This window comes from Schistocerca cancellata, chromosome 1 (genome assembly GCF_023864275.1).
Source record: "Schistocerca cancellata isolate TAMUIC-IGC-003103 chromosome 1, iqSchCanc2.1, whole genome shotgun sequence".
Classification (NCBI taxonomy): domain Eukaryota; kingdom Metazoa; phylum Arthropoda; class Insecta; order Orthoptera; family Acrididae; genus Schistocerca; species Schistocerca cancellata.
In genome coordinates, this window is record NC_064626.1 from 475949534 (window position 1) to 475958850 (window position 9317).

The 9317-nt window shown below is 39.2% G+C and overlaps 1 long non-coding RNA gene across 1 annotated transcript; it reads left to right on the forward strand.

Annotated features, from left to right (window-relative positions):
• Positions 1-530: 530 nt before the first annotated feature.
• Positions 531-1501, forward strand: LOC126161672 (uncharacterized). The gene is made up of 3 exons (XR_007534946.1): positions 531-845; positions 935-1017; positions 1197-1501. It is a non-coding gene; the product is annotated as an uncharacterized LOC126161672 (long non-coding RNA).
• The last annotated feature ends 7816 nt before the right edge of the window (positions 1502-9317 follow it).

Genomic DNA, 9317 nt, shown 5'->3' on the forward strand with positions numbered 1-9317 from the left:
GAGAATCAACGACATTGCTGAGAATTTGCATGAACAACTGGCAGCCAAAATTGAAAACTTCCTAGCGTACTCCATCGCACTTGATGAGTCCACGGATATTAACGACACGGCTCAGTTAGCAATATTTTTGCGTGGCGTAGACGACGACCTACATGTAACGGAAGAGCTCCTGGATATGATTTCGTTGAAGGACACTGTTACAAGGGCGGATATTTTAGCAGCTGTTGAAATGGCAGCTGAAGGAATAGGACTCCCCTGGGAAAAGCTGTTTTCCGTAACCACAGACGGGGCACCAGCAATGTGCGGTAAAACAAAAGGGTTTATTGGCCTACTGCGGAAAAAACTTAACATGCCGAATTTACCTTCCGGTCATTGTTTAGCACACCAAGAGGCTCTTTGTGCGAAAGTTATCGGTCTTCAAGATGTGATGAAGGTAGTGGTGCGTATCGTAAACTACATTCGTTCTCATGGACTAACTCATCCTAAATTCAAAGAAATTTTGATTTCCTTTGAAGAGGAGTATCCAGATATTCCCTACCACGCTGAGGTGCGCTGGCTGAGCAAAGGGAAAGCGATTTCCCGAATTTTTCGACTACGCCACACTGTGGCTCAGTTTTTGGAGAGCAAAGGACGCCCGGAGCCACTTTTTCATGACCCTGAATGGGTAGCTGATTTAGGATTTTTAGCAGACATTATGGCTCTCCTAAATGATTTAAGTCTGAAACTCCAAAAAGAAAACAATCTCATCAACGATATGATCAGCAAAATAAATGCTTTCCAGTATAAACTGAAGCTCCTCAAAAACAACCTTTCAGAGAAAAATACGCAACACTTTCCTGAACTAGGTAAGCGAGATATAAATTGTACCTTTATTAAAACAGCCTGATTTTTATAACCGCTCTAATCAAAACGGTACTGTGTTTTTGTTTGACAGCATCTGTGCAGGAAGGAGCGCGCTTTGAAAAATACGTCGAGGTGCTCTAATCCCTTGAAAATGCGTTTAACGACCGATTCCAGGTAATGTGCCGGTATATGACATACAGCTAAATAAAATTGCGTTACATATGCAAGTGTAACATTACATTAAAACCAATAGTACACATTACATGTTTATTAAAATCTATCGCATTTTAGTACTTCGAAACAACGGCTTACATTACTTTCATTTATTAACATTGGCTTTGTTATTGTTTCAGGAAATTACCTACCTGCAGGCGATTCTCGATGTTTTTGTGAAACCTTTTTCGATGTATATTGAAAGTGCCCCTTCAGATTTTCATTTCGAACTAATTGATTTGCAAAGCGATGTTCACCGAAAGGATGTGTTTTACAATACAAAAGGTTTGCTCCAGTTCTACCAGAATTTACCGAAGGAAGAATTTCCCAAGTTACACAGAGAAGCAGCGAAGATTATTTCTATGTTTGGTTCCACTTGTGTATATGAAAGGTTTTTTTTGTTTTGTCTTGTACAAAAACTAGATTGCGTGCGAGTATTTCTAATCGTAATTTAAAAAATTCTCTCAGAATTGCTGTCAGCCAATCTCTTGTTCCAGATCTTAGTAGCATAATTGCAAATAAAATAAAGAGTGTTGAAACCAAATTTAAAATTGTTACCATTACAGTTATTATATAAATCTCTTTTGTACCGGTACACCAAACTAAGCTCTCCACCTAGTGTACATTAGTATTTGGCAATGACGAAGACAACAGCGTAAAAGCTTTGAAACAGGTCGAGACAGGCGGCGCGAGCGACACAAGCTAAGGAAGTAAGAGGCAGCGCTGTTGCGCAAAGGCGAGGAGTGGGGGGTCTGCACCGTCGTCAACATAGCGCAGCCGTCTTCTGCACTCTGCACTGTGCGATGCGCCGGTGCATGCACCTTGTGCGGCCCTGATCTAAAATGATAGGTATCGTTATACAGTACTATTGGCGGCCGGAGTGGTCGTGCGGTTCTGGGCGCTACAGTCTGGAACCGAGCGACCGCAACGGTCGCAGGTTCGAATCCCGCCTCAGGCATGGATGTGTGTGATGTCCTTAGGTTAGTTAGGTTTAATTAGTTCTAAGTTCTAGGCGACTGATGACCTCAGAAGTTAAGTCACATAGTGCTCAAAGCCATTTGAACCATACAGTACTATAGTGTAAACAACCAAACCATTAGATCAGCATTTCTCAAACTCGCTGTAGTAGAAACTGCATATGCAAGAAATCTGGCTGCTGTCCTTGTGAATTCTTTGAAAGATCTCAAACTTCCAATCGCTAATATGGTAGGAATTGGCACAGATTCTGCAATGGGTGGAATAAACAATGGGCTTTTCGAACAACGCAATAGAGAATATGGTTTGAAGCATTTGGTAGTGATCCGTTGCATTTGTCACTCTCCTCCGCTAGCAGTTTCGCACGCCTCAGTGAATACCATTCCTAGAAACATAGAGTTTATTGTACGGGAAACCTACAATTGGTTCCCCATTTCACACAAAAGAGGAGAGGAATATAAAAAGGTTGATGAGACAATTAAATGTGTAAAACAGCCATTAAAAATTTAGAAGGCCTGTGCAACACGTTGGCTTTCAACTGAACCAGCAATACGAAGAATTCTGGAGCAGTGGGAAGAACTAAAGCTACATTTTTCACTTGCCATGGTTCAAGACAGTTGTTACACTACCTATCTTTTGTATAAGATTTATTGTGACGACTCAAATCATCTTTACATGTTTTACCTTAAACATGCTTTAAAAGACGTACAAATAGCAATAAAAGCTTTTGAAGGAGAAGACAATGACCCCACTAAATTACTAGGTACATTTGTATTTCTCATGCAGTCACTCGGACAAAACATAGTTTTTCCAACTGTTGATTTCTTGACAACACCAGTTCCAAGCGAATGTATGTACCCAAATCCGAACCTTGGCTTTATGTTTGAACAGAAATTGTCTGAGTCAAGTTTGCCTGAAGAAAATCTACATCTACATCTATACTCCGCGAGCCACCTTACGGTGTGTGGCGGAGGGTACTTATTGTACCACTATCTGATCCCCCCTTCCCTGTTCCATTCACGAATTGTGCGTGGGAAGAACGACTGCTTGTAAGTCTCCGTATTTGCTCTAATTTCTCGGATCTTTTCGTTGTGATCATTACGCGAGATATATGTGGGCGGTAGTAATATGTTGCCCATCTCTTCCCGGAATGTGCTCTCTCGTAATTTCGATAATAAACCTCTCCGTATTGCGTAACGCCTTTCTTGAAGTGTCCGCCACTGGAGTTTGTTCAGCATCTCCGTAACGCTCTCGCGCTGACTAAATGTCCCCATGACGAATCGCGCTGCTTTTCGCTGGATCATGTCTATCTCTTCTATTAATCCAACCTGGTAAGGGTCCCATACTGATGAGCAATACTCAAGAATCGGACGAACAAGCGTTTTGTAAGCTACTTCTTTCGTCGATGAGTCACATTTTCTTAGAATTCTTCCTATGAATCTCAACCTGGCGCCTGCTTTTCCCACTATTTGTTTTATGTGATCATTCCACTTCAGATCGCTCCGGATAGTAACTCCTAAGTATTTTACGGTCGTTACCGCTTCCAATGATTTACCACCTATGGCATAATCGTACTGGAATGGATTTCTGCCCCTATGTAGGATTTCTGCCCCTATGTATGCGCATTATATTACATTTATCTACGTTTAGGGAAAGCTGCCAGCTGTCGCACCATGCATTAATCCTCTGCAGGTCTTCCTGGAGTACGTACGAGTCTTCTGATGTTGCTACTTTCTTGTAGACAACCGTGTCATCTGCAAATAGCCTCACGGAGCTACCGATGTTGTCAACTAAGTCATTTATGTATATTGTAAACAATAAAGGTCCTATCACGCTTCCTTGCGGTACTCCCGAAATTACCTCTACATCTGCAGATTTTGAACCGTTAAGAATGACATGTTGTGTTCTTTCTTCTAGGAAATCCTGAATCCAATCACAAACCTGGTCCGATATTCCGTAAGCTCGTATTTTTTTCACTAAACGTAAGTGCGGAACCGTATCAAATGCCTTCCTGAAGTCCAGGAATACGGCATCAATCTGCTCGCCAGTGTCTACGGCACTGTGAATTTCTTGGGCAAATAGGGCGAGCTGAGTTTATCTGAAGAAGAGATGCATTCAGTTTAGTCTGAAACTCTTAAAATAAATTCAACAAAGACTGCCAAGTAACGTTATGATTCCGAAAAAAATGTCAATGAATGTTGAAGAAACACAAAGTGAATAAAAATAATGCTGTAGCGGATGTAGCCCAAGAATTGGGTTTTAGTGGCGATTTCATAGACTGTATGCTGCAAGAATGCCATAATATCAACTTCATTAGGTGGAATAACACTACTAACACTGTTCGGTTTTGGAGTGAGGTTTTTCGGTATAAAAATACCGCAGGGGAGAATCATTTTCTTTGATTTCACAGCCAGCAATGACTGTTCTATGCCTACCGCATTCAAATGCAGAAGTAGAAAGAATATTCAGTTCTATGAACATTAAACAACGTAACAGATTATCGTTAAAGACAATTAATGCTTTGATCATATTGAGAGACCAGCTGAAGAAACAAAATAAAGATTGTGCTTCTTTTGACATACCGTCAGACGTATTGGAGCTTATTGGAACGAACGGAAGTTACTCTTTTGCGACAAAACCAGTCGAACTGCAACATCATCTTTCGAGCGATTTCTACCCTCTACATCAACTACAGTTCTGTCAGAGCATGAAACAGAAGTTATTCGATCTTCTGAGTGACGACGATGAATAGCTCACATACCGGTATGTATATATTTTGTAACCTAATTTGAGTTATTGCTTTCTTTTGTTACAAATATAGTTGTATATTTCTAGTATATTTGTCTACTGTGATTGAAGCAACAATTTATGTGTTGCGTCAATTATGATAACATGTTTAATTAAACGTTAGCGTATTTTATATGTATGTTGTTGCAAGCGATGCGTCATTTAATTAAGACAATATAGCAATTACGTGTGAGACAATTTTTATTAATATTTTATTACCTCCACCCCCCACTGGATTATTTCATTTTCAGTACACCCCTAGTAAAATCAGTTTTAGCGACTTTAGATATTGAATCTAGCGTCTCGGGTTTTTTAGGGTTGGCAACACTGCCCACCACACCATACCCCGGAACTAACGATCCTATGGCATGTCATACACTTCTCACTCATGGTAAAAACAGAAATCGTATAAACTGATTTAAGTACTGACTAAAACAAAGGACCCTAGAAACTATTCAGGCAGATATGAATAAATTGAAAGAGTACTGAATAAAAAAAACTGGTGATTACATGTAAGTTTAAGTCACTGTTTACTTACGATACGCGCGCGTGAAATTAAGCCTAAAATCCGTGCTATAGGCGCGAGAAGGAAAATAAACTTCTTACCCCGTTTAATCTCTTTAACACTTCCACTAATGTAACAACATATATATTTATACCAACTGGAAACGTTTACCTATATGTTTAATTCACTGCTTACTTACGAGAAGCGCGCGTGAAATTAGGCGTAGGATTCGTGCTACAGGCGCGAGAAGAAAAATATATATAATGCAGAGTTATAACATCATATTGTTTCTGAGTGCACTTTTGTTTATTGTACAAATAATAATAATAGTGGCATTGTTTATATTATATTTATTAACGTGTAGTAATGTTTTATTAGAATGGAGACTAGGCCGTCTATCTAGTGCTATAAGTTATTAGTTTCAATGCTGGCTGGCTCGAGTTTTTGTTCCTCTTGTAAATCAGGAAGTCGTCTCACTTTTAACAGTTGATGAAGGTGTATTAGGAAAATTAGTTAGTAGCCTACAACATTTTAAGTACGTCTCGGAATTAAAATATTTCCAACACATCAGTATCTCCCTTATCCACAGCGCAATCCACATGAAAGCAGAACTTTACACATTTACAAATGACGTAACTTCGAGGTTAACTTACCCTGCAGTACAGAAAAGACGTAACCTACAGTTATAATGTTATCGTTTTGAATGTCGTGTTCACCTCGTTTTGTGAACCAAAGGTTCGCTCAAGTCCATGTACGGATCTTTTTGTCTTCGACACTAGTCTTTACTGAAGTTGGCTGTGGTATATTACTCTGTAGCAGAAATCAAAGAATCGAAGTAATTTTTTGTGTCAAATAACATCAATACATAAAACATACAACTTCTGTTTAATGCCAATTCACACTGGCCATCACGTCAATGTGTATTGATACTGTCCGTAACGTCAAGTCACAAATCAATTCCAATCACATGATTGTCCTCAATTTCTTCCTGTCTTTTTTTTTCCGGCCCGTGGAAATTGCGATCTTTGCAAGACGATTTTCAACTGTTTTTATGTGAGTACTGCACTTATACAACGTTGAAAGTGGCAGTTTAAATGTAAGTGGATGCTGGAGTCCACATTTCTACGAAAATGACACTTACTGGACTCAAATAGTTTGCAGCTTGTAGGGGCATCGGGTATATAAAAGAAGGAAGGCAGAAAAGCGAATCAACACACAAGAGTGTGGGTCCGAAAAATATCATTACGTGAAACTTCAAAGACTACACAACGAACTTGAAGAGCCGGAATCTGTATATTTTAGAAAGTCAGTTTTTTTCATTTGTTCCGTCAAATTGGACAAGGAACACAGTGTCACGAGCTGCCATCACATTTTGTGAAAAACTGGTTTGTTTAAGGTTAAGTTTCGTGGCTCGTCCTGTGCTAAGTTTTGTTCAATAGTCTTATCTCCCTCAATACCTCTCACATCAAGATATATAGATTTTCTTTCCATCTTGTGACTTTTAGTCCAAGTGCGTTATTTGTACTGGTATTAGCTAATGAAGCCACACGAACATTGCCCCACAGATGCTTGCAAAACTGTTTCACACAATCCAGAGAGCTGTTAAACAACAAATAAGCGTGCCACAAACATACATTTTAACAAACAACTTGCGGTGTCTGAAGGTTTCAGCCCATTTCTGTATGAAACGCTACTAATGTCTGACAACATACAAATAAATTCCACCTACTAATTGATCTGATTCTAACCGCAGTATTTTTTTCAGTTCAAGCTGTAGCCATATTGCATTCCTTTTCATTGTAAAACATTAAATACAGTACCAGTACATACAAAAACCCACTTTATTAATGTAGTAGAGGGCAGGTAATTTAGTATGCTTGTTGTACAATTCAGACTGTTGCCTTGCTGCTTCAATTAATCTTTTGTTATGTATTTTAAATTTTAACAAAAGAAATAATGAAATGAAACAATTCATAACAAAAAAACTCACATCAGGAATAACAAAACAAAATATGGAGATATGCGCATGCTCATGCATCGGGAGGAAATGAGGTTGGGGATCACGAGATTAACAACAGATGGTTAAAATCAGCTGTCTAAATCTGTACTCTGGAAAACATCGCCAGGTGCATGGCAGACAGTATGTCCCTTTGTACCATTTATTAGGGTTTCTTCCCGTTCCATTCACATCTGGAGTGCAGGAAGAATGATTGATTGAATGCTTCTGTCCATGCAGTAATTATTCTAATCTTATCCTCATAATCCCTTTGTGAGCGATGCATAGTGGATTCCTATAGTAATCATTTAAATCTGGTTCTTGAAACTCTGTTCATGGACTTTTCCGATAGTTTGCTTATGTTTTCGAGTGTCTGCCAGTTCAGTTCCTTCAGTATTTCTCTGTCACGGATCAAACAAACCTGCACTCATTCGTGCTACCCATCTCTGTACAAGTTCAATGTTGTCCTGTGTGGTTCGGGTCCTATACAATACAGCAATATTCTAGAAGTGGTCACACAGGTGATATATAAGCTCTCTCCTTTGTAGACCGATTGCACTTCCCCAGTATTCTACCAATAAACCCTGCTTTACTCACGGCAAAACCTATGTTATCATTCCAGTTTATATCCCCACAAAGTGTTACACCCACATATTTGTGTGAGTTGGCTGAGTCCAACAGTGACTCATTGATACTGTGATGATCAGGGTACAGGTTGCCCCCCCCCCCCTTTTTTTGCAGTCATTTCACTCATTCAAAATCTTATCAAGATCTTACTGTATATTTATGCAGCCTCTTTTGCACAGTACTGCATTATAGATAACTGCATCATCTGCAGAAAGCTCAATTTTACTATTGTCTGCAAGGTCATTAACAGCAAGGATCCCAACACACTTCCCTGGGACACACCTGACGCTAATTCTACATCTGCTGACAACTCTCCATCCTAGATAACATACTGCTTCCTCCCTACCAAAAAAATCCTCAATCCAGTCATAAATTTCACTTGATGCCCTGGATGATAGTACTTTTGACAGTAAGTGGTGTGGTATTGAATCTGCCCGACTGTATTGATCCCGACAAAACCTTCATGGTGCTGTGATGGGACAGGACGGCCAATGTGTGTACCACTTCTGAAATGCATTGTAGAATGTCAATTTTTATTTTTTTATGGAAAACTATTGTGTGGAGTTTTCTTTTTAAGTTATATGTTTCCTTGATACTGGATGACTAATTATTTTTAATTTTTTTTTAAATAATTTACTGCATAAGTAGTTTTTAATTTGACATTAAGCATGTACATGAGAACAATATATGTGAAGGCTCACAGACACGCAATAGCTACTTCATAATATATGGTTGCTTTATGTTCTTGTATGTATACTGAGGTGAAAAAAGTCATAGGATAGTTGTATGCACATATACAAATAGCAATAGTATTGCATACACAAGATAGAAAAGGGTAGTGTATTGGCAGGGCTGTCATATGTACTCAGGTGATTCATGTCAAAAGGTTTCAGACATGATTATGGCTGTGCAACAGGAATTAGAGGTAGTTGGACATACGGGGTCATTCCATTTCATAAATTTTAAGAAAATTCGATATTCCTAGATCCACAGCGTCAAAAATACCTAATTTCAAGCATTATCTCTCACCTCTGACAATGCAGTGGCAGACAGCCTTCACTTAATGACTGAAAGCAATTGTGTTTGCGTAAAATTGTCAGTGCTAACAGACCAAGCAACACTGCTTGAAATAACTGCAGAAATAAATATAAGACATATGAAGAACATATCTGTTAGGATGGTGTGGTGAAATTTGGCATTAATGGGCTATGGCAGTAGACGACTGACCCAAGTGCCTTTGTTAATAGCACTACATCCCAAGTGCCTTTGTTAATAGCATTACATCACCTTCAGCGTCTCTCGTGGACTCATGACCATATCTGTTGGACCCTGGTCAGATGAATCCCCAATTTCAATTGGTAAGAGCTGATG